The sequence below is a fragment of the Myotis myotis genome, unplaced genomic scaffold, assembly GCF_014108235.1.
Source record: "Myotis myotis isolate mMyoMyo1 unplaced genomic scaffold, mMyoMyo1.p scaffold_m19_p_4, whole genome shotgun sequence".
In the NCBI taxonomy this organism is placed as follows: domain Eukaryota; kingdom Metazoa; phylum Chordata; class Mammalia; order Chiroptera; family Vespertilionidae; genus Myotis; species Myotis myotis.
In genome coordinates this window covers 117,662,769-117,688,015 of record NW_023416346.1, presented here as the reverse complement: position 1 = coordinate 117,688,015, position 25,247 = coordinate 117,662,769, and the positions used below count along the sequence as shown (strand labels likewise).

Genomic DNA, 25,247 nt, shown 5'->3' with positions numbered 1-25,247 from the left:
CTCTAACCAACTGAGCCACCGGCCAGGGCCACACCCTGGATTTTAAAATCCTATATAATAAAAGCCTAATATGCAAATTGACTGAACTGTGGAAGGACCAGTGGAACAACCGGTCGCTATGATGTGCACTGACCACCAGGGGGCAGATGCTCAACTCAGGAGCTGCCCCCAGCCTGCAAGCCCCAGACCAGCTAAGACAGGTGCCAGCAGGGGGCCTCGCAGAGGGAGGCGACTGGCGGCAGCAGTGGGGGGCAGGACTGGCGAGCGGGCGGCACCAGGCTGGCCAAGGCGGGTGCCAGCAGGGGGGCACCCCCAATTGCCCCGCCGATCACCCCGCAGATTGGCCTGATTGCCAGCCAGGCCTCGGGACCCTACCCATACACAAATTTTGTGCATCGGGCCTCTAGTAATTTTATAATAAGCTAGTTGATCTGTTGTGCCTAATGATTAACTTACTTTAAGGGGGGGGGGGTGTTTCAGAACCGAGACATCTGAGTGAGACACTGTGAAGGTGACTGAGTGGCCCTCAATCCCACAGGCTTCTCTGTTCCTCATCCATTTCTCCCAGCCCCTGTCACCATCCCTCCCATTGTCCCCAGTACTCCAAACTCACCCTTAATCCACTTATGAGCACCTTTCCAGGTTCACAGAGCCACTCTGCCTGAGGTTTTATGGTGCCCCCACCCACTGGGCCCCCAGATGTGACATCATTGGTTCAGCAAACCAGTTGGTTTGTTTAAACCAATCAAGTTTGACCAATGGCACTGCTCAAGTGGCCTTGACCTCAACTCACATGACATGACACCTTCAGCTCTGGGGGCAGAGCAGAGCTCCTTGAAAGCTAGTGAGAGCCATTCCAACAGCTTCCAGGAGAATCTGACTTATTTAAGGAAGAGGAAAGACAGGCCATAGATAAATCTAGCACTTATGCTTTTGAAACTCCAACCAGCAAATGGAAGCCACAGCTCTCCTCTTTGGACCATGGGAGCGAAGACAAGAAAACAAAGTAACTGCAGAGAAGTAAGTGCCTGTGATTGGAGCAATTCCTGAGTACTAGGCATTCATCAGGGCAACATTAGAACCGAATAATGTGGAATTCAATAGAAACGTACATTGCATCCATTGGGAGCCAGATGACTTCATCACGGCTAATGTTATTACAGTGAATATAAAAGGAATTAATGATTCACCATTTAGTTACTTTCCTCCCTTCCCCCAACACCTTTTCTTTGGCTTTAACAAACTGGTCTGGAGCCAACTGTGACATCAGTCTAGTAATGACTTTAAGCACCATTTACGCTGTTATCATGGCAATTTAAATTGTCACTTTCTATTAAAAGGTCTACCTCAGAATGGTTTTAACTGAAAGCATTCCACACTGACAGTGCAATTAAACAAGGGAAAAAAAACCCCTTTTTTGGGATGTCAGTGCAAACGCATTTTAAATAGTGGTTCAGCAGCGCCTTGCTAATTTAAACTACAGTATTGCTTTCTATTGAAGAATAGAAACGGATTTAAGCCTTTCCCCCCTCCCTGGACTGTGTGACAGTTTGAATTGGCACCATGTCCCAGTCAAAGCCCCGATGTACCAATGGGGTCCCTGAACCTAAAGTGTGCCCCTCCCAAGGCAGGCACTAACGGAAATAATTCCCCCGTGTGGCGGGGCAGCATCACCTTTCACCGCACTGGCTTTTAAAATTGCCCTTTTCTGCTGCCTTTTTCCAACTGTGCTCTGCTTGATCATCAGGAAGAGAATTGTGCCTTCCGGGGGGGTGAGGGGTGGGGTGGGGAAGGCTGTTTTATCAAGATGACAACTTCCTGATTCAATAATGGGCAGTCAACTCTAGAGAAAATTTAACCTGGAAAATAGCTTGGAGGACAGGTGTGTGAGTCTTTCTCTCTCAGGTTTCTGAGTTTATTTATTTATTTATCTTTCAATATATTTTCATTGATTTCAGAGAGGAAGGGAGAAGGGGAGAGAGAGAGAGAGAGAGAGAGAGAGAGAGAGAGAGAGAGGTCAGTGATGAGAGAGAATCGTGGATCAACTGCCTCCTGTAAGTCCTACACTGGGGATCGAGCCGGCAACCTGGGCATGTGCCCTGAACTGTGATCTCCTGGTTCATAGGTCGATGCTCAACCACAGAGCCATGCCAGCCACATAGGTTTCTGAGTTTATTTATTTACTTTTAATGTATTTTTATTGATTTCAGAGAGGAAGGAAGAGGGAGAAAGAGATAGAAACATCAATGATGACAGAGAATCATTGATTGGCTGCCTCCTGCACACTCCACACTGGGGGTCAAGCCTGCAACCCGGGCATGTGCCCTTGACCAGAATCGAACCCGGCACTCTTCAGTCCACAGGCCTGATGCCCTATCCACTGAGCCAAACCAGCTAGGAGAGGTTTCTGAGTTTAGATCTCCAGGTGGCTTATGCATTTCCCCAACCTCTTCCTCAATTCACCCCAGAGAACACACTTCAGGTCCTTTTGTCTTTGAATACATTTCAACACATAAACGATAACTGAGCACAAATATTGAATGTGCCAGTATAAAATAACATGTTTTATCTACCTCATCTGTCTCCTGGACTCCCAGAGCCCCAACAATCCATAATTCCCAGGCATTTGGCTTTACATAGATTCCAGCTATCAGAGAGAATAACACAATTACATTATTAGGTGCGGGTGCCTTACATTAGAAGTTGAAGAATATTTGAACAGCAGGCATGGCTGGCATTTTAATGGTCTTAAAGCGTTTGCAGCCTCTGTGACAGCCTCTTCTGTCATGAGCAATAGTCTTGTTCTGAAGCACATTAGTTTTACCAGAAGTAAACGAGGCATAGCATTTAAGTTGCTCCTGTTACATCTCAATTGGTACAGTTATTGCTCTGAAGGACACCGAGATAGCATCTTGAGAAAAGTGTCCCAATGATGGTTATAGAGATGCATTTTTTTATGTCTACACAATTACATTTCTAACCTCACCACATTCCACACTTGACTGGCATGGAGAAGGTGATCGATGTAAACCTGGTCCTTACGAGAATAATACATAAGCTACTGGGATCGAAACTCATTTTTATTTTACAAATCAGGCACACTGGCTTTCAGTTCCATTTTCTTCCTGTTAATGCAACAGACATGTGTATTGAGCCCTGGGGCAGTTGGAAACAAAAGAAATTGCCCGTTGATTTGGGGACTGAAGGAAGAGAGGCGTCACCTTAAAAAGAAGTGTTACTTATTCAAAGGTGGAGGTAGAAGAAGAGAGACCCAGATAAACTTTCATGGGAATGCTTCACCAAATCATTAAAGATCCAGAGAGGGGCCCTGGCCGGGTAGCTTAGTTGGTTGGAGCATCGTCCTGATGCGCCAAGGTTGCTGGTTCAATCCCTGATGAGGGCACATGCAAGAATCAGCCAATGAACGAACGTATAAATGGTGAAACAGCAAGTTGATCTCTGTCTCTCTTCCTCCTCCTTTCTCTCTCTCTCAAAATCCATTTTTTAAAAAATATATATTTTATTGATTCTTTACAGAGAGGAAGGGAGAGGGATAGAGAGTTAGAAACATCGATGAGAGAGAAACATCGATCAGCTGCCTCCTGCACACTCCCTACTGGGGATGTGCCTGCAACCAAGGCACATGCCCCCGACCGGAATCGAACCTGGGACCCTTGAGTCCACAGGCCGATGCTCTGTCCACTGAGCCAAACCGGTTAGGGCATCAAAATCCATTTTTAAAAAGATCCAGAGAGGGACACAAAGATATACAAGGGACCCGGGGCAGTTTGGGAGGCAGTTGGAGTTACACGTCTCAGTCGCACTAGTTCTTTCTACTTCACTCACCAGTCACACGGTCGTCAACCTGATCCCAAGATCCTTGAGAGCAGCTTCTGGTCTTATTCCTCTCTGTAGCTCAGGCAGCCCTGGGCCCTGGGCCAGGAATGTGGCAGCACGCAAGGGCAGCATCGCAGCTTTCCATGACCTTTTCTCTATGTGAAAATGAGAAAGACCCTGCCCCTCCTCTGTGGAAGATGAAATGGAGTTGGATTATTTAGGTATGGGAAATAAGTTTAAATAACAGTCCGGCGATAACAGAAGAGATGTCTCACATTTTAGTATCATTTGGGGACGTTGCAGGGATAATTTGATGGAAATTTTTACAATAGGATGTTGAATAGTTTGCTAACGTTGACCTGTGAAGAGAACTCTTATGGGCAAATTTAGGTTTGAAGGAAGAGAAATCAGTGTGGTTACTCCTGCTCATGACGGCAGAGTGCGAAACATTGCGCTAAATCCAGATACAGGGTGATACCCTTGCTGTAGATTGAGGAATTCATCCCATTCCTAGTTAGGGAGACTTTCAGATACTGAGCAAAGAGCATAGAATTAGATCACAGTGGATGTCAGTTCTCACCACATCCCCTTGGTCAGCTAAGTCTCCCCCTGCTCCCATGAGGAGTTTGGGGAAGGGTGCTGGAAAGAAGGCCTGAAAGTCTTATTTTCTTCCTAACCCATGATTCCTTTAAGCTTTCCAGCAGCATTTATTGGATGATCTGTATAGGTCCTTTCAGGAACCTGGAAATGTAATTTATTGAATGTTAGAGGCTTAAACTTATTTAAAACCGTGAAGTTCCATTTCCTCATTTTCTTTGCACAACTATCACGACAGTCAGTTTTAGAACATTTTTGTGCCCCCTAAAAGGAACCCCGTACCCTTTGACAGTGACTCACCAACCCCCCTTTAGCCCTAGACATCATTATCTACTTTCCATGTGGATAGATTTGTCTATTCTGGACATTTTATATGAATGAAATGATACAATACGTGGTCTTTTGTGTCTGGCTTCTTTCACTTAGCATCATGTTTGCGAGGTTCATCCAGGTTGTAGCATGTATCAGTACTTCATTCCCTTTTATTGCCGAACAATATTCCATTATATGGATATCATACATTTTATTTATCCAATCATCATTTTATGAATGTTATAGGTTGAATTGTGTCACCTCCCCCCCACCCCCCCATAATGATACTTTGAAGTCTTAGCCCTCAGGACCTCAGAATATGATCTAACATGGAAATAGGGTCATGGCAGATGTAATTAGTTAAGATGACGTCATACTGGAATAGGGTGGGCCCTTAATTCAGTATGACTGGTGTCCTTATAAGACAAGGAGGAGAGACACAGGGACAACACCATGTGATGACAGAGTAGCAGCGACTGGAGGTGATGCAGCTGAAAGGCAAGGAACATCAAGGCTGACCAGCCACCAGCAGATGAAGAGGAAAGGAAGGGTTGTCACCTAGAGCTGTGGTCGGCAAACTGCGGCTCATGAGCCACATGCGGCTCTTTGGCTCCTTGAGTGTGCCTCTTCCTAAGCCTTAGGAGTACCCTAATTAAGTTAATAACAATGTACCTACCTATATAGTTTTTTAAAAATATATATATTTTATTGATTTTTCACAGAGAGGAAGGGAGAGGGATAGAGAGTTAGAAACATCAATGAGAGAGGAACATCGATCAGCTGCCTCCTGCACTCCTGCTGGGGATGTGCCCGCAACCAAGGTACATGCCCTTGGCCGGAATCGAACTTGGGACCCTTCAGTCCACAGGCCGATGCTCTATCCACTGAGCCAAACCGGTTAGGGCGTATATAGTTTAAGTTTAAAAAATTTGGCTCTCAAAAGAAATTTCAATCGTTGTACTGTTGATATTGGGCTCTGTTGACTAATGAGTTTGCCGACCACTGCCCTAGAGCCTTCAGAGCGAGCCTGGCCCTGCCAACACCTTGATTTCAGACTTCCAGCCTCCAGAACTGTGAGAGAATAAATGTGTTTTAAGCTGCAGTTTGTGGTGCTTTATTACAGTGGCCCTAGGAAATAAACCACGGTGGATGGGCATTTGAGCTGCTTCCACTTGGGATTCCATTTTAATAGTGTGTACATAGTATGTACGAAATCATGCTTCGAGCCTGCTCGAGCTCATTATCTCAGTGAATCCACACAACACACTTGCGAGGCAGGCTTAAACCTCCCCATTTTTTTTTTTTTTCAATAAAGAGTCTGAGGCTCAGAGAAGATTGTAAGGGGTTAAGGCAGGATTTAAACCCAGGTCTTCCTTATGATTCCAGGTGCAGCACTCAATAAACCAGAATGCTGAGTGAGTGATTTACAGATGGAGACACAGCTATGTCGGACAATACCTCTTTCCCTAAGAAAGATATAGCAATGGCAATAGCCAGCATTTACTGACTATTTCCTGAGTGCCAGCACTGTGCTGAGCACTTTCCTCGCCTGTGCAGACACCACCACTTGCCTACACAATTTCTTCCTCCTTAGTAAGAGAAACCTAAGCTGTCCAGGGTTGCAGTGATACTGGCTGAAAGTCACATTTCACAGCCTTTATTGCAGACAGGGGTGATCAAGTGCCATAGTTCGAGGCAGTACTATTTATGTAGAAGTTACTATGGATCTCCAATGTGGCAGAGATAGCTATACCCCCCGAGAGCCATATTCCATTCCATGGCATAGACCAGGGGTGGGCAAACTTTTTGACTTGAGGGCCACAATGGGTTCTTAAACTGGACCGGAGGGCCGGAACAAAAGCATGGATGGAGTGTTTGTGTGAACTAATATAAATTCAAAGTAAACATCATTACATAAAAGGGTATGGTCTTTTTTTTTTTTTAGTTTTATTCATTTCAAACGGGCCGGATCCGGCCCGCGGGCCATAGTTTGCCCACGGCTGGCATAGACACATTGCTGGGAAAGACTGTCCATTCAGGGACTATATTTTCTGACCCCCTTTATATCTATATTAGAGGCCTGGTACATGGCCTGCGGGATGGGGTTGAAACTGGCTCTCCGACATCCCCCAAGGGGTCCCGGATTGTGAGAGGGCGCAGGCCAGGCCAAGGGACGCCACCAGTGCATGATCGGGGCTGAGGAGAGACGCAGGAGGTTGGTCAGCTGGGGAGGGACCACGGGAGGGCTCCAGGGCATGCCCGGCCCATCTCACTCAGTCCCTATCAGCAGGACCCCAGCAGCAAGTTAACCTGCTAGTGGGAGCGTCTGCACCCTGGTGGTCAGTGCATGTCATAGTGAGTGGTTGAGTGGCCTTAGCATATCATTAGCATATTATTCTTTGATTGGTTGAACAGCCGACTGGTCAACCAGACGCTTAGCATATTAGGCTTTTACTATATAGGATGGACCTACTTGACTGAAGTCTAGCCAATAAAATATGAACAAAAATACAGTACCTCGATTCTAGCCTGATCCATAAACCTTCCTACACAACTCCCCATGCTCTCTCTTCTGTCTGTTGGTGGGATATTCATGACCCTGGAAGCCCCATATGCTAAACTGGTCCTTGCATGACTGTACTAAGCAGACCAGCCTCGATTCCTCTCTCCTAACCTCCACCCCCTGCTATCAATTGACCTTGGCAAGAGAAATAAACTTCTGTTGTGTTAATCCACTGATGAGTGGGGCTTATTTGTTATAGCACTTAGTCTGTGACTTAAAGTTGTTAACTCCCTTGGAAAAGTTTTGCTGCCTTGATTGAATCACCACCCCTTCCTCTTTTTCACTGTCAGGAATATGGATATGATAGCTGACACTGCAGCAGCCATCTTGGAATCATGAGAGAAAGATTACAGGAACTACCAAGACCTCGGCTCTGAAAACTTTGAGTCCCTTAACCAAGGTCAGTGACTACCTACCTCTGGGCTTCTTGGTGAATGAGAAAAACTAATCTCCTGGTCTTCTGAAGCAACTATTTTACTCCGGGATTCTGTTGTTTGCAGTCCAGTCCAGTCCCTAATGGATACAATCCATTATTTCAAGTAAACCCTGCCCAACTCTTCAGAGGCAGTGTTATTCCTATTCCTATTTTGTGATAAGAAATTAAGTATTTTGTTGGAGATCACACAGCTAGTAAAGAGGCAGAAACCAGGGTTTGAATCCTTAAGCCACAAAGCCAGAATGTTAACCAATGTACATATGACCTTTTCCTAAATATATCTATTGTTCTATCTCGCTTAACATTGTTCCATAAAAACTTAAAATCTGAGCCCTGGTTGGTTTTGTTCAGTGTATAGAGCTTTGGCCTGTGGACTAAAGGGTCCCTGGTTCTATTCTGGTCAGGGGCATGTACCTTGGTTGCAGGCTCCTCCCCAGCCTGGGCCCTGGTCGGGGCTTGTGCAGGAGGCAGCCAGTCAGTACATTTCTCTCACATAGATGTTTCTCTCTGTCTTTTCCTCTCTCTTCCACTCTCCCTAAAGATCAATGGAAAAATATCCTCGGGTGAGAATTAATAAAAAACAAAACAAAAAACCCACAAAAAAACTTACAATCTGACACTCAAATTCAAAAACTTACTTTTTTTTTTTTCAATTATACTGATGGGTCTGTTTTATAGATTCAGGCATCACTGTTGGAAGCTAATGCTTCATAAAAAGTGAGCATAACCGAAGTACTTGTATGCATGCATATGAGCATAACCAGTGGACACAAGACACTGGGAAGAGGTGAGGGCATGGGGAAGGTCAATTGGGAAAAAAGGAGACATATGTAGTACTATTTGTAATACTTTAAACAATAAATAAATAAATAAATAAAATAAAAAAAATGAACATAAGGACAGAGAAACAGGCTGCTTCATCAATGCAACATCTAATCAGAACTACATCACCATTTGAACTTGCCATATTAGCAATAAAGTAGGATTGATCATATAACAAAAGAATCTCTTGGTGGCTGAGTCATTTGGTCTGAAAAAAATGACTCAAAGGGAGCGATTTAAAATAATCCATCAAGCTTTCATGCTTAATATGTACTATTCTTTTCTTAATCCAGTTCCCCTCTTGGAAATAATGTGTCATGCTTTGATGCTTAAAATATACTTATTGTTTCCTTGGTCTAATTCTCTTCTTTCTGTGGCATAAAAGTACTTCTCTTCTTCCCTTCTTTTTCTCCCATATGGTACTGGTTCAGTGCCTGGGAGCCTCTAGGAGTTAAAAAAATCAGCCAAAGCTTAGATCCTCCACAGGTAAGCTAGTCAGAAGGAACAAGTAGAAAAGACGTAATGGACAGAGTAAAGAGGAACATGCTCCAGTAGCTAACTTGAATTGTCCCACGGACAAGAAGTGTCTACCTCGCCCCAAAGCCAGTGATTTCCCTTGCCACCAGTCATTGTCCCGCTAAACTCCCTCACCCTTGCTCCTGTTGTTCAAGGTGATTCCCTCTGGGAGGAGTGTTTGTACAGGTATTCCTATGTCATTGGTTACAGATAACTGTCTGAGGTTGAGACCCTACCCAAGCCAGGGCAATCAGAATCTCTTTCTCGGGAAAATTAGAGGCTTAATTCTGTGAGACTCACGTTCCATCTGGGGTGTAGGACAGCAGAGATGTAAAAGCTCAGACATTGTGAAAGAAGGAAACTTGTGCACAGAGGAGCAGGAGAGGGAGAGAGGGAGAGGGAAAGGGAGAGCGGGAGTGAGGGAGAGGGAGAGAAGGAGAGAGGGAAAGGGAGAGAGAGGGAGAGAGGGAGAGGGAGAGAGAAGGAGTGGGAGAGAGAGAGAGAAGAAAAAGAAGAAAGAGGAGGAGGAGAAAGAGAGAACACTTAAGTGAGTGTGAGGTTTGCCAAAGATTGTCATGGGCTAATTTATCTCTGATAGAACAAATTCTACTTAAAAGACAGGCAAATATAAAATGCTTGACTTATTGTAGTATGCACACCACAACATGTGTACCCATACACAGCGCACAGGTTTCAAAGGCTGTTTGCAGTTGTGACTTTCAGAAAGCAGCGGCTCTAATCCTGGCTGTACATTAGCATTTCCCAGAGAGCACTTGCAAAAGACCACTGTCCAGGTTTCACTCGACACCAGCGAATAAAAATCTTTGGGGTATAGTCCAGTTACCACTATTTTTTCCCCAAAGCTTTCCTTAGGTTATTCCAGTGTACAGCTATGGTGTGAAAACCTTTGGTAAAAAGCCATTTAAACATGGCTCATGACATTTAAAAAATGGCCGTTTTGGTAAGCTGTTAGCCTTCAAGCAATGATTCTAAACTAAGCATATCTTGTACCTACACAAGGCGCAATTTGTCTTGATTGTCCTGAGTAGTTCTTCATCCCACAAGGTATTAAGTGTGTCCATCATTCAACAGCAGTTTTTTACGAAGGAAATAGCCCTAAAGTAAAATTCGCCAGCCAGTTTGCGTCCTATCTACCAGATGATTGACGACTTCATGTTGTACTTTGCAGCTGATTGATTTTACTTGAGATGGAACCATCACTAACCATGAAACATTTACAAGCTTTCCTCACCACTGTGTCAAATGGAAGCTTCTGGTTGGCCCGGGTTTGGAACACTCTGAGGCTTGCAGAGCAAGCTGTTTTCATGGTCGAGTGTTTCACACAGCTTGGCTTAGGTCAGGTCCACGTTCATGGGAACCTCGCCCCTGCTGAACTATGAAATTTCCTGATTAAGGAAACGAGAGGAAACAAGTCATTAACTATCACCTATGCTCAGCACACCATCTTGGGGAGTTCTTTTTTGCTCTCTTCAGGAGAATTAGAAACAGAAGATGCTGCTGTTACAATTCCCCGAAATAAGATGACAAAACCAAGGATGAACATTTAACAGCTGTTTTGGAACTGATTCTGGAAATAAACAAAAAACTGCCTATGATTTCGCCACAGTTAAAAAGCACAGATTCTTTGTGATTCATAAGCGGTCTATAGCATGCAAGCTGAGCCAAAGAAATGATGCCAAGAAAAGACAATGACAAAGGGAGAGGCTTAATCATCATGACAGTTGCAATTATAATTAAATGTAAACTCCAGAAGAGGATTGCTTCATTCTGGTAAGAAGGCCAAGGTTTGGGGGAAGTCTACAGCGAGTGGACCAAAGGCTGTTGTTAAAACTCTCTCCCAATGTAAAGAATTTCCAACTTTAACTTATTAATATTTATAAAATACAAGAAAAGAAAATGTTATTTTAATAGCTGGTATGAGAATTCCTCTTAGAGGATCCCAGTTCCTTCAAAGTTCCTCCCTCCCTCCCTCCCTCCCTCCCTTCCTTCCTTCCTTTCTCTCTCTCTTTCTCCTCTTTCTCTTTCCTTCCCTCCTCCCTCCCTCTCTCTTCCCCTTCTTCCCACCCTCCCTTCTCTTTCTCCCTCTATCCCTCTCCCTCTCTTTCCCTTTCTCTCTCCCTCCCTCCCCCTCCCCTTATCTGCCCTCCTGCCTTCCTTACATTTTTAAAAGAAGCCTGTTTAGAGTAGAAGTTGAGATGTCAAGGGGTGGAAGTGTGAGCAGAACTGCCTGGCATGAGACAGGAAAGGAATTTATGTTATGAACCAGAGAGGGTCAGGGGAAGAGAAAAGTAAAACAAGGAGAAAGTGGAGTGAGTGGGCAAGAGGGATGTGCTGTGTCACCCCCAAATCTTTAGTGAAGTTCTAAACTTACAAACTGTTTGTGGTGGGAGGCGATTGGCGATCTTGTGCAGCATCTGGTAAAGGGTCTGACCTTTGGCAAGGAAAGGAATCAGAACACACACAAGAGCAACAAATTAGGACCGTGAAGTAGAGAGTTGACAATCTGCAGAAATGGTGGGGAGGGCTGTGGACTCTCATTGTGAAACTTGGGGTTTCAGCCAAGTTTACCTTAATCTCCCAAGGCCAGACAGACTTCATCTGGGATATATTTGCAAGAACCAAGAGAAGTTTTTCATTGAAGCTACATAGCTATGAAACCCTGAGTATTTTTTCATAGAGTTCTGTGCACTGTATGTTTTAAAAAACATATTTTTATAGATGTCAGAGAGGAAGGGAGAGGGAGAGAGAGATAAGCAATAGTGATAAGAGAATCATTGATCAGTTGCCTCCTTCATGCCCCCCACTGGGGATTGAGCCTGAACCCTGGGCATGTGACCTGATTGGGAATTGAACCATGACCTCCTAATTCTTCATTCAGTGCTCAACCACTGAGTCACACCGGCCGGGCTGTGCACTGTATTTTTTGGTAACAGCTTTATTGAGATATAATTTATATGTAACATATAATTCACTCATTTAAAGTGAGAATCAGTTTTTAAAAAAATATTTTTTATTGATTTCAGAGAGGAAGGTAGAGGGAAAGACATAGAAACATAAATGACGAAAGAGAATCATTGATTAGTTGCCTCCTGCACACCCCACACTGGGGGTCGAGCCTGCAACCTGGGCATGTGCCCTGACCCAGAATTGAACCATGACCTCCTGGTTCATAGGTCAATGCTCAACTACTGAGCCATGCTGGCTGGGCTGTGAGAATCAATTTTGAGAAAACCCAATCCAAGATGAGGATTAATGAACATAAATGGGCCATTCCAAACTTGGTGAGCCAAGTAAATCTTGGGCTAACAATTTTTGAAAATGAATTGCAGTTATGTTTTCTACAAAATGTTCTCAATATAGGGAAGAAAATAATCATCTTTTCCAACTGAATTCCTGTATTTACTCAGTATTAGAAGAAAAAAATTACTAAAAATTTGAAGCCGAGAAACATGAACATTTTTAGAATATAGCCTACCTATAAGAACTGTGGAGGAGACGCCACATCTGGTGAGGTACCTGGGACACACAGGAGGGACCGACTTCTCAAATGTGTATGGTATAGTATTTAGGCTAAAACACATCTGCGAGCCCCCAGAGCTCTGAGTGGATAGTTACCCAATTAGAGCCTCTTACCTCCAGGACTGGCCACAGCTGTCCTCCCACACGCTGATCTGCTTTGTAAAACATCCCATAAAACTTTACAACGTTGGGATGATTAGGAAGAAACTGCAAAATGTTGTATTCTGCCTTGATCTCTTCATCCATATCAATGATTGGATCCAGAACTTTTACTGTGGCCAGGCTCCCATCTCTTTTTAGTTACCTTGCAGACCTTGCCATGGGTACCTTTACCTGTGGTCTCTATCATTTCCCAGGTATCCGTGGAGTCTGGAAACCATTCAAATCCAAGTATCGTGGGGTTGTAATGAAACAATCCATACAGATGTTTCCTTATAGCTCTGGAGGTCAGAACCCTGACATAGGGGTTTCCTTGCCTTTTCCAGCTTCTAGAGGCCACCTACACCCCTTGGCTGTGGCCCCCTTTCCAGCTTTAGAGCCAGCATATACCATCTTCAAATCTCTATCTGACTCTGACCCCTCTGTGTGCTGTATTTTTAAGAAATATATTTTCGCCCTAACTGGCTTGGCTCAGTGGATAGAGCGTCAGCCTGCGGACTGAAGGGTCCCAGGTTCGATTCTGGTCAAGGGCATGTACCTTGGTTGTGGGCACATCCCCAGTAGGAGGTGTGCAGGAGGCAGCTGATTGATGTTTCTCTCTCATTGATGTTTCTAACTCTCTATCCCTCTCCCTGACTGGGAATCGAACCATGACCTCCTGGTTCATAGGATGACACTCAACCACTGAGCCACGCTGGCTGGGCTGTATGCTGTATTTTTAAAGTCATACCTGGAATGATCAAGTTGCTGTGGGGTATGTGAATCCTGAAAGCACACTTCCCAATTCTGACTGCAGTAGGGGACAGTCTAGTAGGATAGGAAATGTCCATCACCCGGCCAACCATCAGTCCATCCATCTGCTAACTCAATACACATATTGAGCACTCTCTCTGTTTAAGGCACTGTACTAGGAACTTGGGGATAAACAAATATGACATGATATAGATCCTGATCTCAAGAAGCTTACAATGACAACTTGAATTGTGTCCCCCACTCCATTAGAATGGGCCCTAAATCCAGTGACAGTGTCCCTATAAGAGTTAGAAAAGGAGATGACAGAGAAAAGATGGCCATGTGCAGGAGGTAAAAGGAGATTAGACTCGTGCTGGTACAAGCCAAGGAATGCCAAAGGTTGTCAGCAGCCATCAGAGTCTAGGAGAGAGGCAGGGAATGGGTTCCCCCTCAGAGCCTTCAGAGCAGTGGTTCTCAACCTTGGCTGCACATTAGAATCACCTGGGAATCTTTTTTTTTTTTAAATATATTTTATTGATTTTTTACAGAGAAGAAGGGAGAGGATTAGAGAGTTAGAAACATCGATGAGAGAGATCGACCAGCTGCCTCCTGCACGCCCCCCAGTGGGGATGTGCCCGCAACCAAGGTACATGACCTTGACCCGAATCGAACCTGGGACCCTTGAGTCCGCAGGCCGACGCTCTATCCACCGAGCCAAACCGGTTCGGCAACCTGGGAATCTTTTTAAAATCCTGATTTCTGGGCCTCATCCTCCGGAAATTCTGTTTCTTTGTTATGGGGTGGGGCCACAACATTAGTAACAAAGAAATAGAATTTCTGGAGGATGTGGCCCAGAAATCAGGATTTTAAAAAGATTCCCAGGTGATTCTAATGTGCAGCCAAGGTTGAGAACCACTGCTTTAGAGGGAACCAGCTCTGCTGACACCTTGGTTCCGGACATTTGGCCTCCAGAACTATGAGAGAATAAATTTTTATTGTTTTTAGCCACTTAGTCTGTGGTTATTTGTTACAGCAGCTCTAGGAAACAAATACAGCAACTTGTTCTGAAATAGCTAGAACATTATCAAAAGAACAGAAAAGAATAAGTGCTGATGAGGACGCAGAGAAGTTGGAACCTTTGTGCATCATGGTAGAAATGTAAAATGGTGCAGCCATTATGGAAAGCAGTATGGAGAGTCCTCAAAAATTAAAACTAGAACTACCATATGATCCAGCAATTCCAGTTCTGGGTATATATCCAGAAGAATTCAAAGCAGGATATTTGCACATCTATGTTCATCACAACATTATTTACCATAGCAAAGGGGAGGAAGTAATCCACCCAATTGTTCATTGACAGATGAATGGATAAAGAAAATGTAATATATACATAATAATAGAATGTGCTACATGCTACAACATGGTTGAACTTTGAGGTCATTGTGCTAAATGAAAGAAGCCAGCCATTAAAAGGCAAATACTGTATGATTCCACTTACATGAAGTATCTAGAGTAATCAAAATCATAGAAACAGAAAGTTGAAAGGTAATTACCAAGAGCTGGAAGAATTGGTGTTTGATGGAGGTAAAGTTTTTAATATTGCAAGATGAAAAAGTTCTAGGGATGCATTGCACAACAAGGTGCATATACTCGACACTACTGAACTGTATGCTTACAATGTTTATGACAGTAAATTTAACGCTATGGGTTTTTCTTAATCACACAAACATACAAATAGCTGAGTACCAATCAGAAAGGGATAAATGCTTCAGTAAGAGTATACTAGTAGCAGGGTGCTTTTAAAATTTGGATGGAAAAGAGCTGATTTAAAGTTGGTGGGAATGACAACATTCGTGATGGATCTTCAGGAAAAAAAATATGATCTTGACTCTCTCAGATGATGGTGGACATGGAATAGGGAAAAGCAATCACAGGCAAATGACCAGCTTGAAAACCTGAGATGACTGTGGGGCCCAGGACCACTGCTAGCCGCTATGGGACCTCTGTGCAGAATAGAATAAGATGCTGCTTTCTCCTGGGTGCAGGACTTGGGGAACAGCGTGTGACGGGGTTCCAGCCGAGGACCCTTTTGCAGTTCACATTCTGCAGAATAGAACTGGCTGTCCTAGATCTGCATACTGAGATAAGAAACTCGGTTTGGAAGGGAAAGATGATGAGCTCACTTTGGGGTATAGTAAGTTCCGGGTGTCAGCAGAACATCCAGGCAGAAATAGGAAACAGAAGTCTGAAAACATGGAACCAGTGTTTGGAGGAAAATTTAGGACTAAAAGTGTAGAGTGGGGGAGTCACATGGTGTTAAAACTTTCCTATAATAAATTGGTCACATGGTACCAATTAACTCCACATGTACTTCTTATGGCACATTGGTGTGGTGACCAAGGAGGCAGACAGCGCCCCCTGGTGGAAATCCAAAACACTCCTTATCTCTACCACTCACCCTCATTAAATAATTTTGAGTATGCCCAGCTGGTGTGCTCAGTGGTTGAGCATCTAGCTATGAACCAGAAGGTCACAACTCAATTCCTGGTCAGGGCACATGCCCGGGTTGTGGGCTGGATCCCCAGTGGGTGGCTGCAGGAGGCAGCCGATCCATGATTCTCTCTCATCATTGACGTTTCTATCTCTCTTCCTCTCCCTCCCTCTTTGAAATCAAGAAAAATATGTTTTAAAAAATATTTTTGAGCAAATAAAATTCAAGGACATTTTGTTTGAACAGGTATTTGATCCTTGCTACCTGGGTTGCCACATGAATCTGTTTAGCCCTGGTTGTGCCAGACATTGGGGCTCCCCCACTCCTCCCTGAAACTATTCCTGCTGAGTGTCTGGGTGCAGCAGACATCGTGTACACTGTTCACACTGTTCCACACTAAGGTGTCGAAGGCGGCTGGACCATGTAGAAATCCTGAGAAGCCCTATTACTCTGCCCCTTATAGCCTAGAGCACAGCCAAGACTGGGCAGGCAATGCTTTTCTTTCGTTCTCCCCCCCCCCCCTCGGGTTTCACCTGGTTCCCCCAAGGAAGAGAGCCCTTCCCAAGAAGCAGCTTCAGCCAGCTCCATCTGACCACCTAGTATTCCTCCATGTTCTACTCCCCCATTGTGTCAGTTTGCCATAAATCCGTCCAGGGATCCTTCTGAACCTGAGGGCGGTGGGTAACAGCAGAAGCCCTGAAGACTAACTTGATCCTCACAAAACAGTCTATGAGTTAAGTACTGTTTCTCGTCACTTTATAGTCGAGGAAGCTGAAGTTGAGAGGTTGCATACTTTTCAAAGGTCAAACCATTAATAAGAAATGGCCCTAAGCAGTCCTTTTTTTTTTTTTGAAATTGAGATGTAATTCACATACCATAAAATTCAGTGGTTTTAGTACACTCACAAAGTTGTGCAAACATCATGACTATCTAATTCTAAAACATTTTCATGAATCTAACAAGGAACTCTGTACCCAGTCAGTCCCCATTTCACCCTCTGCCCAGCCCCTGGCAACCACTGATCTGCTTTGTCTCTATAGATTTGCCTATTTGGGACATTTCATGCAAATGAAATCATACAATATGTGGTCTTTTGTGACTGCCTCTTTCACTTAGCATAATGTTTTCAGGAGTCATCCATGTTGTAGCATGAATCAGTACCTCATTCTTTTCCCACCCAGAATAATATTTGATTGTATGGATAGACCACATTTTGTTTATCCATTCATCAGTTGATGGACATTTGACTTGTTTTTAATTTTTGCCTATCCTATATAATAAAAGCATAGTATGCAAATTGTCCCTTCGACCAGGAGTTGTTCGGGAGTTCAACCAGGGGGCGGGGCCGGCTGAGGGGAGGGAGGCCCCAGCCAGCAGCCACTAGGGACCCTACCAATGCATGAATTTTGTGCACCGAGCCTCTAGTTATGAATAATGCTACTATGAACATTCATGTACAAATTTTTGTGTGAACATTGGCTTTCAGTTCGCTTGGTTATATACCTAGCAGTGGGATTGCTGAGTCCTGTGGGAACTCTCTGTTTAACTTTTTGAGGAACTGCCAGACTGTTTTCCAAAGCAGCTGCATCATTTTACATTCCCACCAGCGATGTGTAAGTGTGCCAACTTCTCCACATTCTCACAAGCAGAACTGATTTTCAAACTCATTTGCTTCCTCCCTCCCTATCTTTCCCCCTTAAATATACATTTATTGCTTACTATGTAGCAGGCACCATGCCCAGCACCGGGACTCAAAGATAAATATGCCACTGCCTCCCTAGTCTAGGAGTCCTCAGTCCAGGGGAGACACGGCATGTTTATCTTTGCACAGGGGTCCCTGCCTCCTGTGCTCTGCCCCAGGTGTCACTTCTTACAAAATATAAAGATGAAGTGTAAAATTCATGCTGATAACAAATGTGTGTTTACTTAGAATGACATTAAATAGCAAATAAAACTGCCATGACAAGTTGAGAGAGGAGAGAGAGAGAGACAGACTGTGGAAGAAAGAAAAAAGCTCTATATTTAAGTAGGTGACATGGCACTCATTTGCTGCTTTTTTGTTGTTGTTGTTAATCCTTACAGGAGGATATTTTTCCATTGATTTTTACAGAGAGTAGAAGGGATGGGGGGGCAGAGAGAAACATCGATGTGAGAGAGACACATAGATTGGTTGCTTCCTGCACGTGCCCCACCTAGGGCCAGGGATCGAGCCTGCAACCCAGGTACGTGCCCTTGACTGAAATTGAACCTGGGACCCTTCACTCTGCAGACTGGCGCTCTATCCACTGAGCCAAACTCGCAAGGGCTCATTTGCTGCTTTTTGAACAGAGTCCCTCATTTTCATTTTGCACTGGGCCCCACAAATCCAGGCTCTGCACCTGGCTGAGTACCACAGCAGAGGACACAACAAAATTACGTGGCAACCCTGGCTGGATAGCTCAGTTGGTTAGAGCATTGTCCTGATATGCCAAGGTTTTGGATTCAATCCCTGGTCAGGACACATACAAGAAGCAACCAATGAATGCATAAACAAGTGGAACAACAAATTGCTCTCTCTCTCTTGCTCCCTCCCTCTATCCATCCCCCCCTCTCTCTTCTCTCTTTCCCTCTCTTAAAATCAGTAAGTTTTTAAAAAATTACATGGAAAAGGCTGTGAATATGGGAAGGGGTAAAGAATTAGCCCCTCTATGCATTCTATAGCCTGGGAAATTTTTATTTTGTAGGGACAGAAGGGAGTGGAGGCTCTCAAAATACTCAGATCTTTAAAATTACTTCTCAAGAGTGATAAAGGATGACATCGGATTCAGTGGGAATTATTGACCATATGTAGATTCTGTTTAAAATTTTAAAATGAGATGATTTGGAGCCAAATACTAGTTTATCTCTCAGCTTCAAAAGGGAAAGTCTTAGCTGGTCTTGCTCACTGCTGACGTCCTTGAGAGGTTAGTTTTGCTAAGGAGACCATAAATTACTCTGATTAGATAGTCGCTGGAGCCCTAGGGGAAGCTAGAGAGAAACCATGGTAGACAAAACCAGCCAGAGAATATCTGACTTCTTCCCTGCCCCACCACATTAATTTTCTCTTCTTTACATAAAACCTCTTTGCTATTATCTTCTTTGTATTTGTTGATCAGATTTCTATAATTTTTATTACAAACTCGGTGGAATATGCAGACATGTGTTCAAGGTCACTTAGCTGGTAACCAGAACACCCAAGGCTAGAATCCATATGTCCTTTTTAATTGGAATGAGAGTTGCACTCTATGTTTACTGTATACTATGAAGTCATTTTTGTAAATATCATCTTGGGGCAACATATTTTTATTATTTGGCCTTTTTTTTTTTACTTTAATTGCTGAAAGATAAATCCCCATCTGGCCCCCAAAAGTTTAGTTTGCACATAAACATTATCATGGATCATTTTTAAGACTTTGAAAAAGTTCTTCATTGGCAATTCTATTAACCACTGGACAAGACATTACAGCAACAAACCCACTGTCTGCTTAATTCAGCTCTTCAGACGAGTTTTACTTAGGAATATGTGTTTCCATCCCAGAAATGATTAGTGGATGGTTAAATTACAAGAGGGGGGAGAATGAACATTTTGAATGAAAGGGTATGTAATGAGAGAGTTTGAAGTGGAAGAAAATTGCTCGCAAATAGAATAGGATTTTGAACAAGAGACAGACTGGCTCAGCTATTTATATACATTACCAGTTTCAATCATTCCATTCTGGGCTCCTTTTCAATTCTGGCCAGTGTTTCTTAACCTGCTGAGTGCTTATATTTTACTGTCCAGAGTTTTTCCAGGAATTACACTGCTAAACAGAGGGGTGCGTTGTCCAGAACTCCCCAAGAAGCTTCCGATTTGATGGCTTATGAGCAGGATAAAGCTAGTCTCTCTCCCTTCTCTCTCTCTCTCTTTTTTTTTTTTAAATAGTTTTTATTGAGTTCAGAGAAGAAGGGAGAGGGAGAGAGATAGGAACATCAATTATGAGAGAGAATCATTGATCAGCTGCTTCCTGCACACCCCACACTGGGGATCGAGCCTGCAACCCGAGCATATGCCCTGACCAGTAATCGAACCCTGATCTCCTGGTTCATAGGTCGATGCTCAACTCCTGAGCCACATTGGCTGGGCTCTTCCTTCTCTCTTTTATTTCTCTTCTCGTTACTGGGCCCACAGTGGGTGGGGTCCATGGGCAGATGCATTTGCAGAGGGCCTTCATCCACAAAGACAGAACCTTCTCTCTGTGGCCAGGGAGAGAGAGGCAGAGCTCTGGCTGATTGCTCATAGGAGCTCTAAGAGGCCAGGGATGTCATCTAGGCAAAGCCAGGTCAGCCAGGTCAGGTGTAAAGTTTTTCATCCTCTTTAGGACTTGATCCTGCTAACATGGTGGTCATATAAATCACTGGAAACTCTCAGGGAGGCAACACATTTTTTTGTCCTGTCTGGGTGGCCCAGTTAAATTGGAGTGTTGTCCCATACACCAAAAGGTGTCAGGTTCAATACCCGTCTAGGGTGCGTGTGAGAGGCAACTGATAGATGTTTCTCCCCCACCCCTCTCCTTTCCTGTCTCTCTCAAAATCAGTCAAAACATATCCTTGGGTGAGAATTAAAAAGCAAAACAAAACAGAAAAACAAAAAACAATGTTTTAATTTATCCATTAATCTCCTGCATATTGAAGAAATGTTTAAGATCTGCCAGGCAGGGGACACCCATGGGGACTGCTCAGTCACTCTGGCAAGTCCACATGAGGATGGCCTGGCGGTAAAGGCTCCCCTCCTCTGGTCTGGGGTGGACCATTTTGAGGTGGCTTTTGTATATTGCTTCTGCCTCAGGCGGGCCTTTGGGCAGTTGAGCTACTCTTGGTAAAAGGGAGAAGCTTCTACAGTGAACTACCTGAACACATGTCCCAAACACATGACAAGAGACTCCTAGGACCTCCTGGTGCATCTGCGAACAACAAAAGTCATTCCCTTGATGACCAGTCCAGCAGTTCAAGGGAAGATTGCCCTGACTGCTGCAGACCTGGACCCTACAGATTAATGTCCTGCCAGCTGACCTTGTCAGGAGAGACTGAGGACGTGGAAAACAGCCTTGCTGGTAGTTAGCTAGCTCTTTTTATTTTTTTTTTTTAGGGAGAGAATGGAAGGGAGGGGGAGAGACAGAGAGAGAATGGAAGGGAGGGGGAGAGACAGATGTGAGAAAGAGACATTGATTGGTTGCCTCCTACACACATCCCAACCAGGGCTGGAGATAGAGCCTGCAACCGAGGTGCGTGCCCTTGACCGGAATTGAACCATGGGCTGACGTTCTATCCACTAGCTAAACTGGCTAGGGTTGGTAGCTAGGTTTTAATGTTCCTAAATGAAGATAAATAGCGCTCATAGAAAATAATGTCCATGTTGGAAGTAGACAGAAACAAGGCCATTTCTCAACAAGGAAACTGATTAACATCCCTCACCTTTGACTAACAAGATTCACTGCTGCTCCTTTACCAATCACAATACCAGCCCCTTCTTAATATTCCCATCTCTCAAAGAAAAGAAAATTGTGAATTATTATATTGCTTCTGCCTCTTGACAACATGGAATTTAGAATGTGCCCCTACTCCTTAGGAATCCCTCAGCACTTGCTCTGGCTGGGTAGCTTAGTTGGTTAGAGTGTCCCCCTGATATGCCAAGGTTGCGGGTTCCATCCCCGGTCAGGGCCCCATACAAGAATCAACCAGTGGGCCCGGCTGGTGTGGCCCAGTGGTTGAGCATCGACCTATGAAGCAGGAGGTCACAGTTCGATTCCCAGTTGGGGCATATGCACAGATTCATGCACATTGAAAGGAAGTTAATTAGAAGAAATATTTTAATATCGCTATTCGCCCTTTCTCTATAATAGAAGTGTCAACCAAATTCACGATCGACAATGACAGATCGAAACACACGCATGCGATTGGCACCAGCGAGAGCCTTATATGTATTGCGCATGTGCGAGTCAGCTTAGCCTTTTATATATATAGATATATATACTTAAATCCTTCACCTTCTTTCATCTAGCTCCCCATCCACCTCCTCTCTGATAGCTGACAGTCTGTTCCATGTATCCATGCCCCTGGTTCTATTTTGTTCATTAGATTCCATATTTACATGAGATCATGTGATACTTGTCTTTCTCTGACTGGCTTATTTCGCTTAGCATAATACTCTCCAGGTTATGACTTGACATCTTGAACAGTAGGCTCTATTTGAATGAGAGATAAAGGAACCTGGTGGAAAGGACCAGGGCTTGGGAATATGGTGAGGTGAGTGAGGTACTTGCACAACAGTTAATGAGTACCAACCAACCAAACAAAAAAGCTTCTGTAATCAAGATTTAAAATTTTAAAATAAAATATTTTTAAAAAATCAGAATTAAGGCCAAAAACCCACCCATGATGAGCACAGTCTCAAAATTTGAAGTGAAAGTTTGACCCTGCACTCGCATGACTCTGAGAGTGAGCACCGCACTTGCCTCACCCTAGTCCTAGCCTGGTAAGGACAGTGGCCAGCCATGCAGGGCCATCAGCTCTCTCCCACCTCTAGGACTGAGCCCCATTGAGAATATGGGCCACTCCTTACTAACCCCCAAGAGGGAGAGTCTGAATGCACACACTGCGTTAGGGAATGGTTGATCAGAGGGAAGTTGTTTCTACGTACATACAGTAGTCAGTCCCCTCTTGTGGTTTGGCTTTCTCAGGTTTCAGTTACCCACAGTCAACCACAGTCCAAAAAAAAAAAAAAATTAAATGGAAAATTCTAGAAACAAACAATCCATGTTTTAAATTGTGCACTGTTCTGAGTAGTATGATGAAATCTCATGCTGCCTGCTCAGGATGTGAATCATTCCCTTGGCCCAAATCTCCACAATATAGATGCTTGTCAGTTACTTAGTAGCTTCTCATTTATGAGATCAACTGTTGTGGTATCTTAGTGTATGTATTGAAGTCCCTCCTATTTTGCTTAATAATGGCCCCAAGGTGCAAGAGTAGAGATGCTGGCAATTAAGACATGCCAATGAGAAGCCATAAAGTGCTTCTTTTAAGTAAAAAATATGTGTGTATAAGAAAAAACATAGTTTATATAGGGTTCGGTACAATCAGCAGTTTCAGGAATCCACTGGAGGTCTTGGAAAATATATTCTGAAGACAAGGGGGCACTTCTGTAGTTCAATGTCAAGTAGATCTACCAGGGGCTCTTGTTGGAACAAGGAGATAGAGCAAATAAAAATGCCCCACTATGCAAATCTCCATAAAGAGCCACTCTATGACTGTAACTTAGTTGAGTGACTCTTGGGAGATTGTTAGAGTCATGTCTATGAGTCAGAAACAGTTTTGTAATTGTAAACTGCCAGGCTTGGATGACCTGTGAAAATATGCAAATATGCAAGGACTAGAAGAAGGTAAGACCCTGATCAAAGTGACTGTGTCAGAGAAATAGCAAAATGGTTGAATAACATCTTTTAAAGTTTTTCTTAGTGTTTTAATGTAATTTTTTCAATTAATAAAAAAATGAAGAAAGTGTCATAGCCACAAAGTTACCTATTGTACACAGCCTGGAGTTCAGTACACTTAAATGACGTGATTGTCTGAGCATGAAAGATGTGAGAGGTTTTATCAAGATCAAGATCTTGGTTTTCCTAACGGTCATCTTATTAGAAAACGCTAGATCAAGTTCTTATGAAGATACAATTCCTGTGGGAGGAGGCCTAACATAAGCATTCTGTATTAAAACTTACAAACAAGAGGGTTTCGGGCAGGGTCCTGTTAGTAGATTCCCTGTGTCCCATCATTTCTGAGTGGCCTCGCAGGCAGGGATTTGCCTGCCATGTGGGTTCTGCTCTTTCTCAGCTACCTGTAAATTGTCCGTTCTCACTTCTGAAATCTAAGATCCCGTTCCCCCTCTTCTCCTTTGTCCAACATGTCTTGGTAATATTCATGCCTATATGAACTCCCCATGTACATGTATTAAACTTTGATGTTTTGCCTGTTTAAAAAACACAAAAAACTATGGCCAGTGATTCTAATGTGTAGCCAAGATTGAGAACCAATGAGACCAGTGCTGTCCAACAGAATTCTCGCAGTGATGGAAATCTTGTACCTGCCCTGTCCAATAGACTGGCCCCCAGCCACATGTGGCTCTTGAGCTTTGAAATGTGGCTAGTGAACTGGATTTTAAATTTTGTTTAATTTTAAGTAATTTAAATTTAAATGTAACTAGCCTGGGACTCTGCTCTTTATTAGCTCACCAGGAGATTTTTCACAGTTGCATTTGGCAAACTTCCTGGGGATCTTGGCAAAATGCAGATTCTGATTTAGTTGGTCTGGGGTGGGGCCCGAGAGTCTGCATTTCTAATAGGTGCTTAAGGCCTGCCAATGCTGCTGGTCTAGAGACCACGCTTTAGGTAACATGGTTGTAGATTTTGGTTGTATTTGGGTGTTTTTTAAAAGGTAAATTCAAATTCCAAGTGGATGCTGTTAGCCATCTCCTTTTTTTCTTTGTTAAACTATATTTTTATTGATTTCAGAGAGGAAGGGAGAGGGAGAGAGAGATAGAAACATCCATGATGAGAGAGAATCATTGATTGGCTGCCTCCTGCACGCCTCACACTGGGGATCGAGCCCACAACCCAGGCATGCGCCTTGACTGGGAATTGAATGTCACCATAGGTTGACGATGGTTCATAGGTTGACGCTCAACCACTGAGCCACGTGGGCCGGGCCTGTTAGCCATTTTCAAATGTTCTTCTCAGTAACGTTTTTCAAAAATTAGTTTTCAAATTGAGGTAAAATTGACATATAACATGGAAATTTAAGGTGTCTACATTGATTTGATACATTTATCTATTGCAGTAAGATTGCCACCCTAGTGTTAGCTAATACCTCTATGACACCACATAATTATCATTTTTGTGGTGAGAACATTTAAGATTTAGTCTCTTAGGAATTTGGAAGTATTGTTGACTAGAATCACTATGCCGTGCATGAGCTCTCCAAGATTTACTCATCTTCTAGTTGGTAATAACCTTTGATAACATCTCTGCAATTCCCCCACCAGGGCAAGAGCTGTCTGGGACATCAACAGACCTTTCACTTCCCTCCTCCTGGTCACATCTGGTCAGCTACACTTTATCCTCATGCCCTAATTCCCTACACATTGAAAATGCTAGCAACACCTTGAAGACTAGAAAGAAGTAGAAATTCAAGGT

The 25,247-nt window shown here is 43.7% G+C and overlaps 1 long non-coding RNA gene across 1 annotated transcript; it reads left to right on the top strand.

Annotated features, from left to right (window-relative positions):
• Positions 1–949: 949 nt before the first annotated feature.
• Positions 950–25,247, top strand: LOC118653736. The gene is made up of 3 exons (XR_004966876.1): positions 950–1,020; positions 7,600–7,709; positions 25,097–25,247. It is a non-coding gene; the product is annotated as an uncharacterized LOC118653736 (long non-coding RNA).